This window comes from Macrobrachium nipponense, chromosome 15 (assembly GCF_015104395.2).
Source record: "Macrobrachium nipponense isolate FS-2020 chromosome 15, ASM1510439v2, whole genome shotgun sequence".
Lineage (NCBI taxonomy): Eukaryota > Metazoa > Arthropoda > Malacostraca > Decapoda > Palaemonidae > Macrobrachium > Macrobrachium nipponense.
Genome location: NC_087208.1, coordinates 34,680,613 through 34,707,975, shown reverse-complemented (window position 1 = coordinate 34,707,975; position 27,363 = coordinate 34,680,613). Strand labels below are relative to the sequence as shown.

Below are 27,363 nucleotides of genomic sequence, written 5' to 3'. Positions count from 1 at the left end.
GTTAATCTTGTAAGAACAAGAAAGAAATATACTTTCCTTTTCGACGGCTTTGATATACTTAACGATAAATTAAACCAGCGCTGCCACACACATAGAGACCAGCGACATTTTAGATTTTAATCTACGTAGGTTAGGTTTGAGGTACAATAATTCAGTTTTTATTTGTATTCTCACAGATATATACATACATACATATATATATATATATATATATATATATATATATATATATATATATATTATATATATATATGTATGTATGTATGTATGTTATGTATGTAGGTATGTATGTAGTATAGTATATATCTGTGAATAATACAAATAAAAACTGAATTATTGTACCTCAAACCTAACCTACGTAGATTAAAATCTAAAATGTCGCTGGTCTCTATGTGTGTGGCATACATACATACATACATATATATATATATATATATATGTATGTATGTATGTATGTATGTATGTATACGTGTGTAAGTGTGCAAGCAAGCGTGCTATCGCGTGTGTAACCTTGGAAGTATCACTTTTAAGTGAGATTTCATAAATTTCCTTTGCGCAGATATTTCCTAGAATGTACGTGTAAACAGAACAAGCCCCTCTCCAACGTGACTATCTTGAGAGAGAGAGAGAGAGAGAGAGAGAGAGGTGGGGGGTGGGTGGAAACAGATACAATATATTAATGTCAGCACATGCAGCGCGCAAGAGCGCGAGTGAAGCCCGTTCCCGGTCCCTCTTATAAATACAAGGATATACGGTAGAGTTGGCTCAGTCGGCGCCTCGCACCGGTGAAAGAAGTGAGTGTTATGTGCCATCGCTTTGTCTCTCATCACTTAGACTTTCAGATCTGACTAACTTGGGGGATTTTGCGGTACGTTTCAAGGTACTTGGTGTTTTTTAGGCCCGTCTTGGTAGGCGGTTCGGAGCTGTAGAGCGTTCGGCAGTTTTCCCACGTTGAATGAGAAACTTTTGAATTTTCGGCCGCGGCTGCTACCAGGACGCTGCTGTGTTGGACATTAAAGCGAGTGGCGTGGGTTCGGAACTCTTCTTCTTCTGTTATTCAGCCGGCATTAAACGCCGGACTTCTAACCCTTTCGAAGGCTTAAGGGGAGCACTTGCTTTGGTCTTTCCTCTTGCCATGAGAAAACGAACGTTTGTCCGACTGATACGAACCACGTAAGAGAATTTAAAACCGGTCCCCCTCGCCGACAGTGAACGATCAATTCTGCATCATTCGGCGAGCAACTGTATCTGAGATACATCACTTACTCGCTTAGGTTACTGAACCCGTTGTTTGTGATTGCCGTTTCCCTCGTTTCTTTGCTCCAGAGCGACCCGATTCTCTTTTGTTAAATGCGTTGGTGTTTGCACGAAGATTCATCCTTTTTAGAGTAATGCCTCAAAATAAAGAGCGCTGGCCAGTGCAGGTAGAAATATGGAATATCGTTTGTCGCTTTTACGTTTTCATTTGGATATCTGAGTAGGCGTGTTGCAACGTTCATGCCCTGAGTGCGTGCGTGCGTGCATACGTTTATTAACATTACATGTAAACATGCGCTTTGGGATAACGCTTTAAATACGCTGTGAAATTCTCTGTTTCTGTTCGAAATTCTGTAACACATTAGCTCTCCGAAACTAGGCGTTATTGTCCATTTTATGAAATGCGTATGGAGGCGAACGACTACATATATATTTCAACAAATTGATTTTATCTTTTAGTGAATAATGAAAAACAACGTAATTGTATGACGTCGTAATTAGTGTTCATAAGCTTGCATTTTTCCAGGAAAGGAATTATTTTAGAAATAACCAATTTTCGAAAAAAAAAAAAAATAGAAGCATTGTTTGTGATAATTCTTGGGTCATTACGTAGAGAATTTGTGTTAGAAATTAAATCTGGGTTATACAATACATACACACACACACACACACACACACACACACACATATATATATATATATATATATATATATATATATATATATATATATATATATATATATATTATATATATATATATAGTCATTAAAAATTACTTTGGAAGATAGTATTTACTGTATTGATTTTTTATGAAATGGAAGACAACAAAAGCGATAATTCCTGCAAATGAATGATTCATTTGCCACTAAAAGTAAATAGATATTCAAATAGGTTATAGTTGCGCGTATATATGTATATATTTGCGTAACAGAATCGTGGTGGTTGTCCCAAGAATAAATAGATGCCCAATTTCACTCTCATCGAGATAGCCTAGGCGCACATACGCAAACACGCACACACACACAGTCTGTATCCACCGGAGCGTGGTGGGTTCCCCAAACAGCGTGTTAGCGCAACCACCAACACTACTTCAGAAAGAGCGGGAGTCTACTACGTCTATTGATTTTTGAAAGCATGGGATGCGGATGTAGGATGCTTTCTTAGAGTGCTTAGTCCTGCGTATATTAATGTGGAAAGTTGGTCGGAGTCGTTCTCGTTGTTGCGTCTGCATCATTGTAGTGGGTTGCTTAAAGGTCATTGGTGGTGATGTTTCTTTCCGGTTTTGTTTCTATTATTATCATTAGTATTGTTATTATCATTATTTGACGTAGTACGAAAACATGACCGCATCCATAATTGGTTGGGCAAATTTCCCTAGAATTGTAGAATACCTTTATATAGAATACAGAGAATTAGAAAGAATATAGGGCAAGCTTTCAAAATTGTAGATAGCCCATTTTGTAAAGAGAGAGAGAGGGTGACTCTTTCTCGTAACCACCTCTTCATCGCATCGTCCTCTCTTTCTCCTTTTTTGCTCTCCTCTCCAACTGGAGGAAGTGAAAGGTCGCAAGACGTGAGGTGAGGACACGCGAACTGTTCATTCAGGAAAAGTCATTCAGAGATCGGTTGGAGTTGAATGGGATGGTTGCATGTGTATATTATTATTATTATTATTATTATTATTATTATTATTATTATTATTATCGTTGTTTTCATTTTTTCACGTTGTCTTTTGTGAATTTTGTTGTTGTTGTTGTTATTATTATTATTATTATTATTATTATTATTATTATTATTATTATCGTTGTTTTTTGTTTTGATTTTTTAACGTAGTGTTTTGTGAATTTTGTTACCTTCGTTATTATTATTATTATTATTATTATTATTATTATTATTAGTACATATTCGCCAATACTATTGGTATATTACCTGATAAGAATTCATTGCGTAAAACAGTGAATATTAGAAGTAGTAATAATGAGAGATTATTATGATTATTTTTTTACGTGGTGTTTTGTGAATTTTGTTAACTTTATTATTATTATTATTATTATTATTATTATTATTATTATTATTATTATTATTTATTATTATTATTATATCTTCGACAATACTATTGATATATTACCTGATAAGAATTCATTGCGTAAATACAGTGAATATGAGTAGTAATAATGAAGATTATTATGATTAATTTTTCGTGGTTTTGTGAATTTGGTAACTTCGTTATTATTAGTTATTATTATTATTATTATTATTATTATTATTATTATTATTATTATTATTATGTCTTCGCTAATACTGATGATATATTACCTGATAAGAATTCATTACGTGAATACAGTGAATATGAGAAGTAGTAATAATGAAGATTATTATTATTATTATTAGTATTATTATCATTATTATTATTATTATTATTATTATTATTATTATTGAAAGATATTGCTGCATCAGCTGCTTTTAACTTGTATATAGTCTTTTCTATTTTTTATTAGAAAAATAGAAAAGACTATATGCAAGTTAAATGCATCTGATGCAGCAATATCTTTCAATAATACTTGTTTGAAAGAAGGTCTCCTTCCAATATATTATTATTATTATCATTATCCTAATCACATCCAAACGTACCACAGAAGTCCGAGGATGAAGTGTACTTTGAGGGGTCATCCGGTTGGATGACTTGACAAAGGAAACGCGAACACAAGAATGGAACAATGCATAGATTAATGATACACGATAATTATTGCAGAAAGATGATTTATTGCTTTAAGCTACGATAATTTGTTGCATTAATCTACCATAATTTTTTCATAGAGCTACGACGATTTTTTTTTAACAAGGTTACGATCATTTATTGAGTAAAGGCACTACGTATGGTTACTAGGGTTAAAGTAAGCCATAATCGTGCGTCTGGCTACGATATAGGCCAGGCCACCACCTGGACGTGGTTAAAGTTTCATGGGCCATGGCTCATACGGCAGTACACCGAGACCATCGAAAGATATATGTATTCTCGGTGATCTTTATACCAGGGATTATACTGTGTACAGAGAACTCGATTGCGCCGAAGAAACTTCGTATTTTTTTATAACGTTTGCCTCGGTTCTAAAGACCGTATTATTTGTACTAAGTGAAAACGTTTTTTTTAATTATTATTATTAAGTACAACACACACCGGATGTAGATAATGGAAGAAGTAAATATAATTCCGTTTTATAATGATATGTTTTAATGTTCTTATCGCTCTCATTATTACTTATATTACTTCAGGTTCTTTGCAGCGTCCATTCGGCCCCTAACTGCAACCCCTTTCATTCCTTTTACCCCACCTCCTTTTATATTCTCTTTCTTCCATCTAGCTATCCACCTTCCCCGAACAATGATTTAAAATCGCAACTGCGAGATTTTCCTCCTGTTACGCCTTTCAAACCTTTTATTGTCAATTTCCGTTTCAGCGCTGAATGACCTCATAGGTCCCAGCGCTTGTCCTTTGGCCTAAATTCTAAATACCTTATTCATTATGCGTTTATCAGCTATTTATCTTTGTCACTGATCGCGTTTCTCTCGTTGTAAGCTCGTTCCGTAATTATGAGTGCAAAAATCTAGAAATGAACTGATTCGTAATCCATGACTGGAAAGCGGGCAGCCCCAAGCAAGGTCACCTCAGGTCAAACTCGGCCGTGGTTGGATTTCTGCGACGCTGTTAACCTGCGGTGGGCGCGTTTGATAATTTGGGGGCATTGGAGCTTGCCTGACTTTCATGTGGGATTTGGGTGGTTGTGTATTTTCGTGTATACGTGAAGTGTATATATATATATATATATATATATATATATATATATATATATATATATATATGTAATAGCTTAACTGTGTTTAATTATGTAATCGGTTTTTTTGATACTGGTTCCACTGCTAATCTAATTCTCTCTACCTTTGTTTAGTTTGCATGCATTTTCTGTATGTATTTGTGCATATAATATATGTATATATATATATATATTATAGAAACAAACCCATCAAAGGCCACTGACTTGAAATTCGTACTTCCAGAGAAAAACACGTTGGTCTGAAAGAGTAACAGAAGTTAATAGGGAGTACAGAAAGAGAAGATCAGGCATTCGTATGGAATCATATCCTCCTCATATTTATTTATTTATTTATTTATTTATTTATTTATTTATTATTAACACGTTTTATTTTACTCATACCCCTTTCCCTACGTTAAGACATAATCTAATCTGGAAGCCACGGTTTTCATATGTGCTCTTTTTACGTTTGCAAAAGCAAAAAACTTCATCTGGCTCATATACCGTTGAGCACTGAATTAAACTAATATCGTTACGAATTCGCAACTTATAATTTAGTGGAGTTTTCTTTTAATTTTTGCTTCTAGTTTATTATATTTTCTTTTCGTTGCAGAGGAGTGACGGACATGCGCAGTTATGTAATGACTTTTGACATTCTTTGCTCAATACTGACACCAGTAGTGATTTTTTTTTAGTGCTGTCATTTCTTGCTTAATACTGATACCAGTAGTGAATCTTTTTTTCATTTTTGTAATTTTTTGCTTAATATTGATCCCAGTAGTTACATTTTTACATTGTTTGGTTAATACTGATACCAGTAGTGATCTTTTTTTTTTTTTTTTTTTTTTTTTTTTTTTTTTTTTTTTTTGTTTTGCTTAATACTAAAACCCAGCAGTAACTTTTTTTTCTTTTAATACTGACACCAGCAGTAACTTCTTTTTTTCTTCTTCTCTTTTTTTTTATACTGACACCAGCAGTGTTTTTTTTTCTTTCTTTTTTAAATACTGACACCAGTAGTAGAAGTGACGAAATCGGCGGCTGCTGTTATAGTTAAAAGTATTGAACAAAATGCAAACAGAAGCGACACCGCACAGCAAAGACATATTCATATAAGTGTGATAATAACTATGATTACATCATGACGACCACGACTCATCCTCAAGGTCGTTGTGACGAGGTCGAAAACAAGGGACCTTTTGAAACCTTGTGAAACCTTTTGCAAGTCACTCACCAAATATTTTATTCGCGATGTCGCGAAGATGAGCGAGAGAGAGACGGAGGCTGACATTACGAGATTTTCTCTTATATATATTATATAATTTCGGGATTTTGAGTTTCCTCTAAATGAAAACTATTGTCTGTCCGCCCTCAGATCCTGAAAACTACTGAGGCTAGAGGGCTGCAAATTGGTATGTTGGCCATCCACCCTCCAATCATCAAACTTACCAAATTGCAGCCATCTGGCCTCAGTAGTTTTTATTTAATTTAAGGTTAAATTTAGCCATGATCATGCATCTGGCGCTGTTGTAGGTGCCAACAACACAGGCCACCACCGGGCCGTGGACTCAACAAGCTAACTGAAACTTTTTTTTTAAATAATCAGTTCATGGCAGATTTAACAAGTAGAATTTTAGGTCTTAATAATGTGAAAGTTTTGTATAAAGAAAAAAAAAGTTAATAAATAAATATCTAAATAAATAAATAAATAAACTGTTTAATCGACAATGCTCATCATTTTAAGGAAATTATTGTCCTGCTCTAAAAATATCGTTTCCGATGCGGAAACCACTAAGTGTTATTAAAAAATAAATTAAACCGACAATCAGTTACTGATAATTACAATTAGTCATCAATGTAGGGGAAAAATATTTAAAGTTATTTAAACAGGAAAAACGTATCATCATTATGAATAAAAATATAATATGATTTAAAACGAAAATCAATTTATGAATCAATTAACCACTGTACGATAAGCTAAAAATTATTTGCCACGTTGCAATATTAAAAATTTTATTTGAACAAAAGTTAGTCACTACGAATGTATGATCTCTCCTTGTTATTTTTATTTCTTTCAAATGGGTGACATATTATTTGGAACCTTGAATATCTAGCCAATGGCCCCTGTGGGTATGGTTCCTTACGAATAGGGTACGCGTTCTGAATAAAAATATTGTGAATAAATACCCATAATAGAATGAGTCTTGTATGGGTAAATATATTTTTAAAATAATGACTTATTAATGTATGTACCCGTACGTAACTGGGGATTTGCTTCGCCGATAGTAATAATACGAAATGAACCAGTTATTTTGAACGAAAACTAATTCCCACTGGAATGAGAAGCAAAAGTTCCTGGAATCAGAAATTAGCCTCCAAAGAAGGAACATGACCGAGAAAGAAGCCGTATATGCGTACACAGCTTACGATGGCAGACTGCATATTTTGTTACTTACATGGAGTGACTGGCAGACGGGGTGTATTTGTTTACATCCAGGAATATAATATATATATAGATATAGTCATATCACATTACCGTGATTCATATACTCACATTGAGCTACAAATGACCTATAATATCTAATTCGCTCTACCTCGAATTAATATATTTTCATATGTTACCAGAAGGGTTTTTTTTTTTTTTTTTTTTTTTTTTTTTTTTTTTTTTTTTTTTTTTTTTTTTTTTTGTTTTTTTTTTTTTTTTTTTTTTTTTTTTTTTTTTTTTTTTTTTTTTTTATCAATAAGAGATTTGTCGGTTCACGGGCGCGAACCATCGAACCCAACAAATCCAGGACGCACAGTGAAGCTTTAAACCACACCGCCACCGCAAGTGGGTGTAAGTTTATGCCACCTCTCAACTTCAAAGTTTAAAATTATATAATATTAGTTCCAATTTCTTTTAGAAACTTATCCGATTCGATTTGAAGATTATCAGTAACATTCCTTCAATCACTGACAAACGTAGTTTTGTTATTCGTGCTCATGAATTGTATGGAATCACTCACGAAAAAAAATGACACTTTTTGCACTCACACGAATTCTACGAGTACAGCCTTGAACAAGAAAACTTTTTCGTCACTCACGAATTCTACGAATGCATCTACGGAAAGTGTCACTTGTCATGTCACTTTTCACTCACGAATGCATCTACGAAAAGTGTCACTTGTCATTTTACTTGTCACTCACGAATTCTACGAATGCATCCACGAAAAGTTTCTTATTCCATTCAAACAAATAATAAAGCAAACGAGAAGTTTCTATTCCCATTCACACGAACTTTAAAAAAAAAAGTCTCCAGTTGCACGAATTCGTACTCAGTCACTTAAAAGAAATCGTATATATTTTTATTATTATTTGTAAACTTACTGTCTACGCCAGGGGTTCTTAACAACGGGTATGGAGTATGAGAACCACATTCTTGGGGTATGGGACTTGATCTCTGGATATTTGTATATATTTGATTTCAGTGTGTCAATTTATACATAGGTAAACTTTTGTGAATCAATACTTGTATAAAACTATAAATGCTTTTGATTTTCTTGTATGTTCTATACCTAGCTATCTCGAGTATGTATTAAACTAAGTATATTAAGTTATATTGTCTAACAAATAGGGCTCAAGTGGGCTTAAGCAAAGGGGATATGGAACCATAATGGGCAATTCATTATGGGGTCTTCTGGAGTCATCAAAAGGCTAAAAACCCCTGGTCTACGCTTTTACGATCTCTAAAATGATAGGTCATTATTGTATCGTATATACTAATGCCTCTTTAACAATGTCAGACCAAATCATATCCTAAAAGGTTAAATCAGATGTTTTATCCTAGATAGAAATTATCTTCAAAAACTGTAAATCTCTGGGCGATGCGAAGTCGGCCTTCGTAATTGTAATTTGTTTTTATTTTTAAAAGTATTCTGTACTTTGGGAATTTTACGATGCCACTGTATTCTGTAAAAGCAGTGGGGTGTGAATTTTAGTTGTATAAATTAAAACATAACCAGGCCAATTATATGTATACATTGCAAATTTTACTATATGTAATTCAAAACAATGTGCTTTTACTATGTCTTAAGAAACTAGTTTTTTTTCTTTATTTTGAATTCTTGAATGGGTAATTGTCTTGACCATACGGGTAGTACTTTGAGAAAAAAAAAAAAAAAAAAAAAAAGGTCAGTCTGTAAAATAATATAGTAAAAATTGGTAAGGGTATGCAATGTTAAGTTGTCAGGGACTGTTTGATAGCTTCTTTTCGTATTGACTTTTTATTATTATTATTATTATTATTATTATTATTATTATTATTATTATTATTATTAGTCTCTTGGATCGAAAAAGGAGGAGATATTAAAGAAGCCTTCAACTTTTTTGTTTATTTTTTCTATTTATTTATTTCTATTTAATTATTTTGTGCAATAAAAAAGACGAAAGGAAATATTCTAGAAACTGTCGGGTGAAACGGTTTAATTTTTATGGTCCAAGTCAACTCGTTTTTTTCCATTTTGGACACCATTTAAAACTTTAGTTTACAGTGTTAATTTTGTACCGTTGATGATAATATTATAAACAACGATTTTACTTATCTCTCAATATTATTCAATGTCATAATATACGTTCATAATCATCGCAGAACAAGACATGCTCAGATCTCATTTACTTTACCATCCAATAATGGAAGAAACATGAGATTTTTTTTTTAGTTACGAACAAGTCCGACGCCCCAAGCATCCATTTTAGACTGGGCAATTATATCCTTATCAAGCGGCAAACATCATACCCTCTGATGGAACTACATGTTTTGGGCATATAATTGCGAATTTCTGTTTTACGAGACACACATTTGAGGATTAGATCCTTTTGCTAATTTTTCATCCTCTATTTTTCTTGTTTATCCTAATTGGAGACGATAAGGATAAATATTTAATCTTGGTTATCATAATTATATATGATAAGGATAAAATCACATGAGATGGGTATCATACTAGATTTATAAAAGAATAATTGTTATATATTAGTCACCGAAATATTTTGTAGTTGCCGTAAGTCAAAATGTACTCTGGGAAACAAACTTTATACAAGTGTTGTAGTTAACTTCTGATAGATTCATATTTAGTAAAATGAAATAGATTGTCCGGGTGTTGGCATCAAAATAATTTAATTCTGTTGGTAACGTACAGTAAAATACTGATAAATCCATGCCTAGCATTGTTAAAATAACTTGGGTATGAACTTAAAGCCAATGGTAACTTCCATATACACAAACTTTTAGTTTAAAGTATCTTATATATCAAGTAAGTTAGAATTTAGTTAGTGGTGTATAGGGTGTCCATAAAGTCCCAGTACCATTATAAGCAATAAATACTTCTAATGGTATTGGGACTTTATGGACACCCTGCATATCCATTCAATGCCGATATATCACTGTAGGATAGTGACAAATATGTGCTACACCAAATTCTCATCAGTGCTTAGATCTAAGACCAAACGCATGAACACCATTGTGATTTCTAAAAGCCAAGAGCTTGTGGGATTCCCAATTCTCATCCCCCCACCCCGCAACCCCCCCTCCTCTCACGAGAGAATTGAAAGTCCCAAACAGGCCTCTTCTGTCAACTGTTGAATGGAAAGCATTATCTCCCATCTCTTCTGAGAGAGGAGAAGGAAGAAGAAGAAGCAGAGAAAGAGGAAGGAGACAAGACAGCCATCGGCCATCAGGCTGTAACTCATCTCCAGCCTCATCGTCTTCTCCTCCACCTCCTCCTCCTTCTCCTCCTCCTCCACCTCCTTAGGGTTTTGTTAACTCACTCATTTGTATTCTGGGCGTGCCGCAGGCGTCGTGCATAATGAGTTTAACCTTGGGTCCACCTTTTAACCTGCTTTATGGTCCTTGTAAGGAAGCGAAGGTCCCGGGGGAGCTCGCGGAGAGAGAGAGAGAGAGAGAGAGGTCACGTAGGTCGTACTCTGACTGAGATTCGAGACAGTAGTCCGAGAGAGAGAGAGGTCACGTGAGGACTCTGACTGAGAGAGAGAGAGAGAGAGAGGAGAGAGAGAGAGAGAGACAAAAGTAGTGGGATCTTGTTGCTAGGGTGTCTTTGGGCCGGTACGCTGCTGTCTTGAACCGGCCGAGTTGTTTTGGTCTAGCAACTTAGTTGTTTTTGAGCAATTGAAGCCGGGCTTGCGTGGGTCAGCCCTCACGGCAATTAAAAAAGATTTATAACTTTTTGCCGATCGAGATGATTTGCATCCAGATGGCGAATTAAGAAACGGCCAAACGATAGAGGGAGATCAGAGTTAGATCCTGTGGAACTCCACCGAACTGTACTATAGTAGATACACATCAACCGTGCATTTGATGTCTTGGCCAGTACGACGCTCCTGATTGGCTGTTGATAAGCCAATCACGGAGCTGGAAACTCTGTCTCGCTCGGTAGTACGCATGGGTAGGATGTAAGCTCCACCTCTCCTGAAAGACGTATCCCTCAGGAGAAGTGGAACTTAGATCCTACGCATGTGAACTCTCTCGAGAGAGACTGAGTTACCAGCCCTGTGATTGACAAGCCAATCAGGAGCGTCGTAAGGGACTGGCCTAGACATCAAATGCACGGTTGATGTGAATCTACTACAGTACAACTGTATGCATTGCTATCCTAGTACCATTCTCCTCCCATTTTAATCAATATTTTTTATCTGTTTGTTATTTTATTTTTAATGCATTTTTATCAATTAATTAATTAGTTCCCTCTTTCTGTATTTTCCTTTGCCTACTCTTACGTCTTCCTAACGAACACCATATTCTTTGTCCTCCCCCGAGTGACATTAGGGAAGACATGACACACCCACCCACCCTGCAAACTAGTTTGTCCGCCTCGTGTGAGGGTGGGACAGGTAAGAGAGACATCCACCATCCTGCAAACTTGTCTGTCCGCCTCGTGTGAGGGCAGAATAGGTAGGGGAGACATACACCATCCTGCAAACTTGTCTGTCCGCCTTGTGTGAGGGCGGGATAGGTAGGGGAGACATCCACCATCCTGCAAAGCTGTTTTTCCGCCCCGGCTCGGCTGGGGGCGGGTAGGTAGGGGATCGGGAGGGAATTGAGGGGGGGGGGTGGGGAAGCAGTCCGAGTTCCAGCGAGCGCACCAACAAGCTCGTAATGATAATAATAATTCTGCGTCTTATGAGCTTCAAATGCAAGATCCGTCTGAATGTTGCTTAAACTGGGAAACCGATCAAGTATTGAGATTTGACTTGTAATCACTGACGACGAGAGGTCCTCGTATCCTTTGCATCATCATCCTTCAAGCAGACTTCAAGAGGTCCTTGCTTGCATCCTTTCAGTAAGGCGATCTCCGGCCTTTATCATCTGCTTGCAGATGCAATGGAAGCAGTTAGCGCTTCCCCCAGACGCGTCTTGCCTATGTCAGAAGATGCTGTCATCAGTCTTTAAGGGGAGAGAGAGAGAGAGAGAGGGAGAATCTATAAATAGAAAGTGCAGTTATATACACCAGACATAGGACTGGAGAGAGAGAAAGAGAGACTCAAAAGTCAGTAGGAATCTAGCTAAGTTGTTATACACAATTTCACAATGGTCTATATTCTACAATATATATATATATATATATATATATATATATATATATATATATATATATATATGCAGATGAAAGATAAACCTTTATTTTTACTTTACTACAAAAATATATATATTAAAAAGGATAATGACAAGCCAAGGGCAATGACAGCGAAGGTCACCCAGAGAACAACACTGTCATGAAATCTAATGAACTGGACAGTCAAAAGATGTCTATTAAAGCTTGTTGATGAGTTCATATTAATTCAAGAACAGCCTAAAGTCGAATCACTTGCGCGAATTCATATCACTATGTAACCGTGTTTCACGGAACCGTCGTCGTATAATGAATGTTAATGAATTCATCTCAAAGAACTTCATGAATTATTATTTTACTGTTGAACCTCAGGGTGCTACTTTGGCTTGTACTTATCAACGCGTCACCGCATCACCTACTCCGAGGTGATAGTACTAAAACGCTGTGTTTAGTGCTATCCCGTAAGGGATCAAAGTATTATAGAGCATAAACCCATTTCTATCTTGTGTGGTCGACAAATTATATAAATAAACTATTATCTTCGTGTGGCTGTCTACACTTTACATTCACTACACGGCGCTTATTACTATAGCGCAGCGGAGTCGGTGACTCGCAGATATGTAGCAAGCCAAAGTACCACCCTCCTTAGAACCGTCGTTTTATGAATTTTAAAATTAATTCTTTTTACAGAACCTCTGATAATAGGGGAAAGAGATAGTGAGTGAGTCCTCTTACCTCCTTGTATCATCCAAAACTCATAACATCGACATTTTCAGTAACGTCTGTTTTACATTACCACAGGTGACTGATTTGTTAGGACTAAGGTCATTCGGTCTAAGTTGAGAGAGCTCTTTTATCAGTGGGATTCCGATTTGATATTGCACTGAGCGCTCCTCGCTAATAAGAGATTTAGGTGGCCTTATCTATTCATAAACTGCCAATTCCCGTTATTGGGGAAGGGGGGGGGGTGTTAGTTCGTCAGTGCACCTCAAACGGTGCACTGTAGGCTTTACTTAAGCTTCATTGCTGCATCCAAATTTCAGCCATCTAACCTCAGTAGTTTTTATTTCATTCAAGGTTAGACTTACCAATAATCGTGCGTCTGGCAACGATATTCGACAGACCACCACCGGGGCGTGACTGAAAGCTTCATGGGCCGCGGCTTATGCCTGCATTATGGCGAGACCGCCGAAAGAAATATCCGTTTTCGGTGGCCTTGATTATACGGTGTAGCGGCTGTACGGAAAACTCGATTGCGCTGAAGAAACTTGTATCATTTGTTTTACTTGTTTTGATGAACATAACAATGAAATAATGCCTTATTTATATAAGGGAATTTTCATAACTGTGCCAATGCACTAAAAATGCGTTGCAGTGATAAGATAATGCCATTACTAAAGGACGCCTTATTCATCGTTATTCATTTTTCCACTTACCTCAAAGGAAATGTGCTCTGGTTTAGAGATTGACGACACCGGAAAAGGTTTATTTATTTATCTTTCTCTCTGGTACTTATATATATATATATATATATATATATATATATATATATATATATATATATATATATATTTAGCATTCAGCGGGTTGCCAGTCTTCTTCTTATATATTTTCACTTTAATAATATGCTCTTATGTAATACATATAAAGTGTGTGTAAATATACAATCTCATATATATATATATATATATATATATATATATATATATATATATATATATATATATATATATATATATATATATATATACGTGTGTATTTATGCACACACCTCATTAAAACCAGTTGTGTATGCATAAATATATAAATATTCGATAGAATAAGTATACAAATATGTACAATATTGTAATATTTTAAATCAACAAGATTTTGTCAAGATTTCATCGGTATTAAAAAAAACATTAATTACTTCAAGATCTCCAAGTAAATAAACGGAAAATACTTAACTGAAAGTAGTCAGGAATCTATGTAAATTAGGCCCCCTTAGATAATAAGTCCATATTCATGTGAGTTGTATCACTTCTTAAACACACCCTCAACCATCCCCCTACCCCACACCTCAACCCCGATACGACCCTCCGGCATTACACCGGAAATGTAATCTCAGCAATTACATGTCATTTCATAGGGTAATGAGTATTCGCTCTCGCGGATGCGTGGGTGTTACGTCACGGAGTCTGTGTCCGGATAACTCCGGATTAAGGATATGAGAGATCAGATAGTGTGTGTGGGAGTGTTGGTCGGTTATTTGAAAACGAATCTATTTTATTTTAACTGATGCATTTTATTACTCCTTAAGCTAATACATACGTAGTACTGTTCTTTAGAAAGCGTAGTTTTTTAATGTTTCAGTTATGATTCTTTATGTTACGTTATTATTATTATATTATTTCTCCATAAAGTCCAACTAACGCTTGAGACGGCATTCTGTAACTCGTATAATTGGGCCCTCTAAAGATGAAACAGATACACTATGATGCTGTTATAGAGACCAATTATATTATTATTATTATTATTATTATTATTATTATTATTATTATTATTATTATTATTATTATTTATTCTAAAGGTAGATCCCTACACATGAGACTGCTCTAGCTAACATCTTCTAAATGCTTATTATTCCTCTTTTCTTCGTTATACTTATACCTTGTAACCGTCGAATCGTTTTCGTGCTCTTAATTAATAGATACCAAGTGATATCAGATGATTCTAGCAATCAGTTTAAACTTCTAGACTGTCTGTTGATTAACCCCCGACGAGTTTGCGAACTTCAGCTGCCGAAACATGTTTAGATCCCATTTAAGACTAGACTCAGGGTCTAGGGAAAAAATGACGGACGTCTAGATCCCATTTAAGCTAGTCTCAGGGTGTAGGGAAGAAATGACGGATGTTTAGATCCCATTTAAGACTAGACTCATGGTCTAGGGAAGAAATGACGGATGTCTAGATCCCATTTAAGAATAGACACAGGGTCTAGGGAAGAAATGACGGATGTCTAGATCCCATTTAAGACTGCCATGTAGGGAATGCGATGTCTAGATCCCATTTAAGACTAGACTCATGGTCTAGGGAAAAAAATTACTGGTGTTTAGATCCCATGTAAGACTAGACTCATGGTCTAGGGAAAAAAATGACTGGTGTTTAGATGCCATTTAAGAAGAAATGACGGATGTTTAGATTCCATTTAAGACTAGACTCAGGGTCTAGGGAAGAAATAACTGATGTTTAGATACCATTTAAGAATGGACTCAGGGTCTAGGGAAGAAATGGCGGCTGAAGACGACAGTGAGCTCTCTGTTATTCTTGTATTTTCAGTTCTCTTATGAAATTAAGCTTCCCCTTGCATCATTTTCTCCCATTTGAGTCTTTCGTGAGGCTAGAATGAGAAACAGACAAAGAGAGAGCGAGAGAGAGAGACTTTTCTAGTGGAATGTCACCAAACCGGTATTTCTAATAACCTTACTCCCCCCTCCAACCATTTACCTCTCCGCCAACACCTCCCTCCCTCCCTCCCTCCCTCCACCATCCGCGGCCTTGTTGCTATGGCTAAGATTATTGTTGTTGGCTTTAAAAAGATTCACGTCCTGTCTTCTTTGCTTTTATCCGCTCTCATGGCGTTTATCATAAAAGTGTTTCTGAGCCATTTATCTGAGGTAGTTTTTGTTGGCTGTGGAGAAAATGCCATAGAAAGTTTCTTTCTTTACAAGATGCGATGGAAATCAAACTTTTTTTTTTTTTTTTTTTTTTTTTTTTTTTTTTTTTTGCGAATTTAGCCATTTATTTCTTTTGTATTTTTGCTGTTTTTTATTTTCTGTTTTTTATTCCTTGTTGAATTGATTTTTCCTAATCGGTTATGCTCTTGATAACGTAGAAATCAGAAGGTTTTGATAAGAATCACGTTTCTTTAAGGTATCGTTTTCAGTCCGTTAAAAATTTCCCCAAAAACTTTTATGAACTTTACATAAATTTGGTCGTGATACTAAATTCATAAACAAACACACACACACACACACACACACACAGATATATATATATATATATATATATATATATATATATATATATATATATTATATTATGATTACCTCATTACCTTCAGGCACTAGTGTAGTAAGTCTCATTATGAAGGATCATGTTCTGCATTTTCGTAATTGGCAATTTTACTTATTTATTTATTTTTTTATTTTTTATGGTGTTCTTGGCCCAACTTTCTATTGCACCTTAAGCCAATCTCCTTCAACTTTGAAAGCTCGAATTATACACACACACACACATATATATATATATATATAATATATATATATATATATATATATCATATCATATCATATTTCAAGTTTATTTTCCGCCAACGTTTTGAAACATGGCTTCATCAAAAATAATAATTAAAAAAATCAGAAACATGAATTTTTTTTATGTTTCTGTTTTATTGACATACAATTAAAACTCAATATGACTCAGGAAAAACGTTAATAATCAAAAATACTAAAAAACCCAGAAACATGAATTTACTTTCCTGTTTTACTGATAACAGCATTACAGCAATCCTTACATTTTTATCAATATGCGCTATTTACAGACTATTTACAAATTCACCCGTGAAGAAGTGTTCGTTTCGACACAGCTATCTTGATCAGACATATAAGACATATTTAGGAAAAGCAGCGAATGTGACCACTATAGTTTTGGCCATTCCCGGAGATGACCGTTCTCCCGTCGAACCGGATGGAGGAGGAGGGTTGCCAACTCTCTCATACTATGGAATCAATTGATTCGGGTGTGTCGGTTGGGAAATGATAGGAATTAAGATCGTGCTCCTTGTGGGCTACACTGCTTTTTTTTATTCTTTTTTTTTTTTTTGCGTTTAAAGGGCCGTATTAGACTTTATTATTTTTATTTGTTTATCTCGCACTGTATTTGTTCATTCGATTGATCAGTTTCTTTTTTCTTTTATAGTACCAGTAGTGACGTATATATGTATATATATATTATATATATATATAATATATATATATATAAGTGTGTGTGTCTGTATGCGCGCGCGCGCGCGTGTGTATGAATGCCTTTTAGCCTTATCTAACAGTGCGTTATGAAGATGAGTAGGCTAATAAAAATATACACTGCAACTATATGTGTGCGTGTGTTTGACAGTGTATTTTACTTTTATTTAACAGTAGACTGTGAAGATAAAAGGGCTAATAAAAGCACTAAATGCACAGTATGACATACATATGTGTGTGAATGTGTGTGCGTGCATGTATCCGGTATACAAGAGAACACTAAATGCACGGTATGACATACATATGTGTGTGAAAATGTGTGTGTGTGCGTGTATCTGGTATACAAGAGGCATAATTCAGTTAATTAAGGCCGTGAAAACACTTGGATCATTTTGTCACAAATAACTTCTTATTATGATGTAAAATAGATTGTTTTAGAATCTAATAATATGCTCAAGAATATGATAATATAAATAAACGTCGTCAGGTCACTTGATGATATTATCGCTAACGGAAATCGTAGCCTAGATAAAAACGGGTTTTGATGCAGTACCCTAATTGGCAACTCGCATCAAAGGCTATTTTAGGCCTATGTGCGTTACGTAAACCTTTGCCATTTACACCGGTACAGAAAAATTATTATAAATAATAAGTAAAATAGAAAAATAAAAAATGCGAGTTTTCTCTACATCGTATAATTCGGGCCACCGAAAATAGGTCTATCTTCCGTTGGTCTGGTAAAACGCTGTATGACCGGCGGCCCATGAAACTTTAACCACGGCCCTTTGGTGGCCTGGCCTTTATCGTTGCCAGACACACGATTATAGCTGAGTTTTACCTTAAATAAGCTTAAAACTACTAAGGCTAGAGGGTTGCAATTTGGTATGTTTGATAACGGGGGTGGATGATCAACATACCAATTTGCAGCCCTCTAGCCTCAGTAGTTTTTAAGATCTGAGGTCTGACAGTAAAAAGTGCGGACCGACGGACAAAGCCGGTTCAACAGTTTTCTTTTCAGAAAACTAAAATCTGGAGTTTTCCAGTTAATAATCAAAACGAACAGATTCATGTCCAGTTTTTATTCTGAGAGAGAGAGAAAGAGATGGAATTTATCTTCTTACTTTTAAAGCCTATTTTTATTTTTATTTATTTATTTATCTACTTATTTATTTATTATTTGTGACCATCTAAAAGACAGTCATTCAGTATTCCCAACAATTATGAATAAGGCAACATATAATTAGTCTCTCAGTAGTAGTTATTTTTGGCTGATCTTATTACAGAGTTTTATTCTAGATTTGCTTCTAAGTTTTATAATAATTTTAGGTCTTATTATACTTTTAGTATTAACTTATCTTGCGTATTTTTCCTTGCTTTGGATAGAGCAACAAATCTTTGGGGATGATGGTGCTAGCTCCCCGCCCCCCCGCCCCCCCCCCATCATTTTCCTTAGTTAACCCCACAGCAGAGGCTAGCAGCGCCTATTCATGTCTGGGTCGACTGATTGGCGGGACGCAGGGAACCAAACCACGGACCTTCCTAATGGGAAGCGAGCACCCTTCTAGTACTGAGTTAAATAAAATATATCATCATTTTCAAGTTCCCTTGTAATTCACATAATAAGCATAAAGGAAAATTAGGCGAATAACTGTAAACATTTTATAAACGTTTATTTCTCTCTCTCTCTCTCTCTCTCTCTCTCTCTCTCTCTCTCTCTCTCTCTCTCTCTCATATCTTGGCTAAGCATCTCATGGGGTGGGATGTGTAACTCTTATTTGGATCACTGTGTCTACATTTCGAGATACACATCTTGACAGAGAGAGAGAGAGAGGAGGGGGGTAGGGGTTGGGGGAGCATGCGATCATGCCCCTCGATACGGAAATGCCCCAACCAGAGGAGATAAACAATGGGTTAAAAAAAGAAAGAAAGAAAAAAAAACTGACACGAAAGGGCAGACTCCTAGTTCGTAGCTCTTGTCAAAACACGTGCATTTCGGTTGAGGGGGAACTGAATTGGATGATGGTTCTCTCTCTCTCTCTCTCTCTCTCTCTCTCTCTCTCTCTCTCTCTCTCTCTCTCTCTGACGTTAAATATGGTATGTAGTGGGTGCTAGGCTTTAATATCAGTCAGATTCAACCTCGCACTTAGAAGAATCCCAAGTAATTCAGATTTCGTATTTTATTTTAAAATTTTCCATCTATGCAGAGGCAATCATGAACAGTAAAAATTACCTGAATATAACTGGGCACTTTAGAGAGAGAGAGAGAGAGAGATTCTTCCCTCAGGTGATGTCATGTCTCCCATGTTAGAAGTGTTAAGACATTTCATAATTCCTAGAATAGAGAGAATCTACGATCTCTTACCCAGCTCATGACTTTTATATCTTTTTTTATCTGCTGTACATTTGAGAAAAATGGGCCTTAACTTATGCAGAAATATATTTCGAAAGGTTCGTATTTTGTCTTAAGTATCTGAGCGAGGTCGAATTTGGGTAATATGTTTGGTCGCTGTTGACTCACAGGTGTAGAGGAATATTGATGAGGCTAACACCTACTTATCTCTCATAGGCGTGCACTTTATTCGCGTTTCTAAGATGTCTGTGATTGTATGTATGTGTATATGTATACATTAAACTTGATCCTTTGCACAATTGTTCTGTGCAGTATTACAATCAACAAAAGAACCTCATTCACACAGGATGGCAGCTACATCTAGCAGAGATTTTTATTACAGAAAAAGTTACATGCGTTTGACTTATGTAATAAATATGTATGTCTAAAAATTGTGCTTACATATTAAAATTATGCTTGCGAATAGGTTATCAAAGAAACACAAATAGCTCATATCCTCTGGACAACTTTACAGCTGCGTTAACATTCTTTGAATGATAATGATAATAGACGAAGTAAATTATTATCATTGTCTCCGAAAGGGGAATTCTGACGTTTGTTTGTTTATGTTGATACGTAAACAGAATGCTTTTGCTTTTATATGGGACTGTGGGTTAGAGCAAACTTTACCTGCTCTCTCTCTCTCTCTCTCTCTCTCTCTCTCTCTCTCTCTCTCTCTCATATTATTATTATTATTATTATTATTATTATTATTATTATTATTATTATTATTATTATTATTATTATTATATGTAAGGAGGAATTTGAACGTTTGTTTTCCTGTGAGGTGAGTAAACTCTCTCTCTCTCTCATTATTATTATTATTATATTTGCGTAATGCCTTTCGGCTTTTAACAACAGAACATGTGAGGTGAAGTAAAACTTACTCTCTCTCTCTCTCCCTATCTCCGTCTCTCTCAGCTCAGACTGCCCCCCCACGGCTCCTCTCCTCTCTGTCTCCCCGCCCACCCTCTTTCCCCCGTCTCCCAACTCTCCCGTTCCCTCTCCTCTGTCCTCCTCTTCTCTCAGCCTCCTCCCACCCCATCCTCTCGCTCTCTCTCATCTCTCATCTCCCCTCAACGGCATCTCTCGTCGTCTCTCTCTCTCATCTCTCTCTCTCTCTCTCTCTCTCTACTTAGAATATGGCGCTGACACGGGATAGGCGGATCGTGCAAGAGGCGTTTTGCATTGATTGCAATGCGAACCGTTTTATGACTGCAGTTGAAAGTATCACACTCGACTGGCAATACGAACGACTTGACGAGAATGGAATGTATTTCCTGATTCGTCATTTTGCCATGAAATGTTTCTTGATTTTTTTTTTTTGAAAGGGGGGGGGGTTGCCGGGGGGGGGGTTCTAGTAACCTGGGGAGGGGTGGAGGGAATCTTTTCAGTTCAGCGATAAAATCTTGTATCCTGTTGGTAGAACTGATAATGTTTTGTTTTCACTGGAACCATATAGAAATGTGGTTGTTTCATATATATATATATATATATATATATATATATATATATATATATATATATATATATATATATACGAATATAGTCGGTATATGTAAGTCTGAATTTCCACACTAATAGACAATTTTTTACCCCTTTAAGACGATCGTATATAAGTCTGTCACATTATCAATAAAAAAATATACAAAGCAATTTCTGTCATATATAAATTACTCGTTTTCGAATATTCACATTTATCAAAAGACCAACATATATATATATATATATATATATATATATATATATATATATATATATTATATATATATATTTTTGACGTCTACTTGAAAACAAAATTGATAAATGACATAAAAACTTTCTTTTCGAATGAAGACCATGACCCCGCGCTTGTACCATAACGCTAATCAAACAACAACTGCTTTGGTGTCAGACACCGCACTATAATATCAGTATGCAATTCCAGTCACCACTTCCCTGTCCATAACGTCTATTTCGGGGTGAGTCGACGCATCTGTGGCCATACTGACACATACACACTTACGCACATACACACTTACACATACTCTCACGTAACTTACCCGCACATAAACAGTTCTAACCTCGTTACTACGACCCAGAGACAGATTGGCAGTCCGACTGTGGCTGGCCAGAGGTTTCTTGACTGAAGTTTTTACGAGTTTTGTCTTTACAATAATTGTGGAGTCCTCTGGTCTACAAATATTGAAGAGAGGGTACACTAGTACTAAACGTGTCGGAAGCTCAGTGGGACGCCGTGTTTAGTACTATTGCTAGAACTTTGGGGATCAGAGTATTAAATATATCGTTTTCTATATCGTGTGGTCGACATATTTTATTAATATACGATGTCTCTGATCCCGAGGGGCTAGTACTAAACACGGCGTCCTATTCAACTTCCATCATGTTTAGTACTATAAGACAAGTAACACCCAAATTCATTACTGCTCTCTGCTGTTGCTCCTGCTGGCGTCTGCTGAATTTCATTTGTTTATGTATCACTTCTCTCTCTCTCTCTCTCTTCTCTCTCTCGTCTCCTCTCCTCTTCTCTCTCTCTCTCTCTCTCTCTCTCCAGCCTGCCTTCCCTTTGGAACCCTCTTTAGTTTATCAGTAAAACCGCAGTGTTTGGAACGATATTAAATAGATATACATACTTGATTCGAATGTCCGTGTAAAGAATTTTTCATATTTAAGTTTTATCACATTTTTAATAATAAATTCGTCTTTATCTGTTGAATTTCAAGGTCGTAGATATTTATGCGCGTGTATTTTTCATCCTGCTGTCCCTTTCTTGCCCAGGACCGAAGAAAGCGATAAAGATTCATATGAATGATTGAACGGTCTCGATAATAGTAATTGTTTTTTGTCTTTGCTCTTCAACCTGGTTTTTATTTATTTATTTATTTATTTATTTATGTATTTATTTATTTTTTCAAGGAATGATAAAGGAGAAAGAAACGAATACTTGTGGCAACGTAAAGCGAGGAATTAATGACATATTTACGAAATGCAACGAAGAAATTACTGACTATTTTTACCTGTAAATCCAGGAATGAATTCGACAGCCTTCATTACCAAGTAACAGCTGATTATGATAATGAATGAGGAGAACTCACAGTTGTCGTAAATATTTTACGTATGACAAATATATAAATGTCAGTGCATATATATATATATATATATATATATATATATTATATATATATATATATATATATATATATATATATATATATATGTATAGTGTCTGTTTGTGTATGAATAAATAAATTATATACATACATACATACAAACAAAGAAAAATGAGAGAACTCACTTATTTTAACCTAAAAAATTAAACCCCAAAGATATTGAGAAAAAATAAATAAACCCTACGAAAAAAACTGCTTAGGGTCACATTCCCTGACGCGGTAGGAGAGGGGGGTGGGGGGAAATTTTTTGTAGGGGCGACAGGGACCCGTATAACTGAATGGCAGGTCCCTTCATTAATCCCTTGGGGATATAAGCGGGCCCCTTGCAGTATACCAAGCCCGCCAGCGCCACCAAGCGGTAGCAATTGGATGCTTTTTTGGGGGGTGTTTGTGGGGTTGGCGTTTGGGGTCGGGGGATCAGTGACCTTTTGAAGTTCAGTGATTCTCAAAGCAGGGGTTGGGCGGGGGAGGTCGATTTGAGAGAGAGAGAAACATTTAAGGTTTCAAATAGTATATTTGTTATTTAGTATAACTTTCAAAGCGTCTTACTTTATTAACTACAAAACAATATTACTGTAATATTTAGTATTTTTTTTCGAGAGTCTTACTCTATTGACTACAAAACCACATTATTTTGTATCCTTTTCAAAGCGCTTTGCTTTATTAACTACAAAAAAATATTAGTACTGTAGTATTTAGTTTCATTTTCAGGGAGTCTTACTTCGTTAACTTCAAAAAATTATCACTGTAGTATTTATTTTAGTATAATTTACCGAGCGTCTTTCTTGTTAACTACAAAACAATATCAATAACATTTATCATCATATTCAGAGGATCTTATTTCATTAACTACCAAAGCATGATCTCTAGTATTTTGTAGTATATTTTTCAGAGCCTATAACTCTATTATTAACTACAAACCAATATCACTATACTCTGATTTTTTCCATCTGTCCATCCGCCCGTGGTGTTTTCGCATGGTAACACTGCGTCCCGGCTTTAAATAGTTACGCTATGGGTAAGTTTTAGATAAATAAATGGATATCTGGGTGTACATTTGCAACTGAAAAGTGTTTTAATAATTTACTGTATGCGAATTACACCGTTACTATTCATAGGATATTATTTAAAGCCCGAGACGCAGTGTTACCATGCGCAAACACCACAGGCGGATGGACATATGGAAAAAAACAGAGTATAGTGACCAGTATCATTTTCAGAGCTTCTTACTATATGAACTACAAAACAATACCACTGTAGAATTTAGCATCATAATCATCTCATCCTAATGTATCAAAGCCTGATAGGTTAACAAAAGACTAAGCATAAGACGATAATCCACCAAAATGCAATGAAAGATAAAAAATAAAAAAAACACCCAGAATATTCATGAAAACCTACACTGACACCTGTCGAAAATATTATGTCTTCGCTGTGAAACCCGTCGGGCAGAAAGGGTATAAGGTCTTTGGCGTTAAGACTCTCTCCCCTCGGAGTTATTTTTTTTTTTTTTTTTTTTAACTTGCGACATAATCCCTTACCTTCTGTCGAAACATGGCTCTGGGATAATTCGCTGGGTACAGCGTGGTAGTGGTGGAAGTTTTTTTCAGTATTTTGAAATGAAAAAACACCCATTTTTTGAAGCATTGATGTATGCATGTGTATGTATAAGAATATTCATATAAATGTACATATATATCATGTATACACTAGTGTAAAGAGAGCTAAAGTAGGGTATTTTTTTGTCGGGAGATGGACCAAAAGTGTGTAAGTGTAAAGTTAAACGTATAAGTTTAATTAAAGGTAAAACACAACAATTAAAATGACGTATGCAAGTAGAAGACGGTGACAGTTTTTTGTGTAACCATACGCGAGTAAACGTGATGAATACATACATACACACATAATATACGTATATATACAATATATGTGTGTGCGTGCATTTTCAATTCCACGTATTTATGCATTATCTAGATATAGATGCAAGCATACCTATAAATTTGTATTCACTTATTTACCACATACACATATTAAACATCCCAACCACACTATTATTTCCTTGTGCATTATTGAAAACTGGAAGAATTATGACATATCCTAGTAAGAAGAGAAGTCAAGTCGTATCTTATGAAATAATAATGAACGAACGAGAGAGAGAGAGAGAGAGAGAGAGAGAGAGAGATTTTAGTTGAGAGAGTAAGAGAGAGAGTAGCATCAGCACAATACAAGAACCTTAAGGGTTCTGAATAAAGAAAAAAGTAAAATGAAAAAAAACCGCCGAGTTCAGCTTTCGAAACCAAACCCAGACACTCCTTAGACCCAGCGGGGTGACTCCTTGGCGCCCAATTTAGCTTGGGGGCTTCTTCACTTCCTGTGAAGGAAGTATTCACTGGTTTTTAACTTTTTTTTTTTTTGAAGGTTCTCTCCTTTGAGAGGTGTGTAATGTTTATGCTTTGCTTTGTTGTTTATTCAAGTTGTTATTTTGGTAGGAAATTAAGGTTGTCACAACCGGATTTGATAACAGGTCCTTGCTGCCACAGATGTTTCGTGTTATTGTGTTAATAGGAGACACAATATAATGCCTTTCCAATAAGCTGAATTTGTCTTTAAACCCTTTTGGATAATAGAATATATATATATACTATTTATTTATTTATTTATTTTGCGTGGGCAAGAGTGCGGGACATGGGAAAGGTCAGTGTTGCAACAAACAGTGCCCCCCTACCCACGAGCTCTTGGAGGGAAGGCCCCCCTCCCCATACCCCTCCCCGTACTTTGCCCTTCAGTCTAAGACTCCAAGGGCACCACTGTCTAATGGTTGGCTCCCTGAACGTTTCGCTGGAACTCTCTCTCTCTCTCTCTCTCTCTCTCTCTCTCTCTCTCTCTCTCTCTCTCTCAGAAAGATGGCTAAAAGTCTCAGAGAAAAGAGAGATAATAAAAGAGGAATTAGTAAAAGATCCAGAATGCCTTTGTTGACGTTAGGCCGAAGTTGCGAATTATTTACCAGGTTGTAGGTTGACTTTTGTGGGACGCAGCTGTGGACGGACAGAGAAAATGCTGATGATAGTGGTATTTACTTTGCCAATGTCTATTTAAAATATTTTATGTATGTATGTGTGTCTTAAATTTCTACACACCCATCCCAAGCCGATAACATGTTATTGGGAGCTAGTACTAAACACAGTGTCCCGTTCAGCTGCAGATATGCTTAGTACTATAACAAAAGTAGCAATCAAATTCATTACTGCTCTCTGTATGTATGCATGTGTATATATATCGTTACCGTCTCTTTGTAATTTGCGAAAACTATTGAAAGCTCAGACATCCCAAAGCCAGTTGAAAGTAATACCTAGAGTCTGTCCTTCTGCAGTTACATACGATTAGTCCTAGGAGTTCAATATGTGATTTTATTAATGCGGCACTAAAGTTCCTCGGTGTCTCTCCGCTCTGGAAATTAAGTATCGTGGCCTTAACGACTTCCTCTTACTCCTGTTTTATGACGGCATAAACTGGGGGGAAAACTACAGAGAGAGAGAGAGAGAGAGAGAGCTCATTTGTCTTACAACCAGGCACACCTACCAAAGATGACGACGCCTGCCGTCTCCTTATGTAAGACTCTTATTAGTAAGATGTCGAAAGTGGAATGTATAGAATATTTTATGTTTTTTTTATAATGCTTGTCGTGCGCGTTTCTATAAATCGAGAACCGAGAAGTTGATCAAAATCAGTCTCATACACAACGCCTTATTGGGTAGGCTACCTAGCCTTGAACTCTTCTACCTTTGGGAGGAGGAGGAGCCCGTGGATACAACCACGTATCGAGTCAACAACGTTTTCAGTATCTTACATTTTGTTTTTATTAATTCTTAGTTATCGTGTTTCCTGCTTTTTTATTTACGGGGTGATGGTGCGTTTCTCCTCTCTCGATCATGTGCAGGAGCTGGATTGAATCCTTTTAAGCAGGATTAAGTAGGATTCATAATTTCATTCCTCCCTTGTCGAGGGGTGGAATTCAGACAGCAGGTTGGGTTATGACAAGGAGTCGCCTTTTATGGTTTTGAAAAGGGACGCTATAACCGTGGTTTTTTCTTCCTTTTTTTTCTGTATCCTAAAGGCATCTTGGTCGAACTCTC

The 27,363-nt window shown here is 36.0% G+C and overlaps 1 protein-coding gene across 2 annotated transcripts in view; it reads left to right on the top strand.

The window, feature by feature from the left end:
• LOC135227080 (hemocyte protein-glutamine gamma-glutamyltransferase-like) overlaps positions 1-27,363 on the top strand; it is a 72,427-nt gene that overhangs the window by 15,000 nt on the left and 30,064 nt on the right. The window contains exon 1 of one of the 2 annotated variants that reach the window (XM_064266918.1): positions 694-794. The exons of the other annotated variant lie outside the window; for it this stretch is intronic. The gene's annotated coding sequence lies outside the window, so the exon portion shown is untranslated. Of the gene's footprint in view, positions 1-693; positions 795-27,363 lie in introns of those variants that run through there. 2 annotated transcript variants of the gene reach the window in all.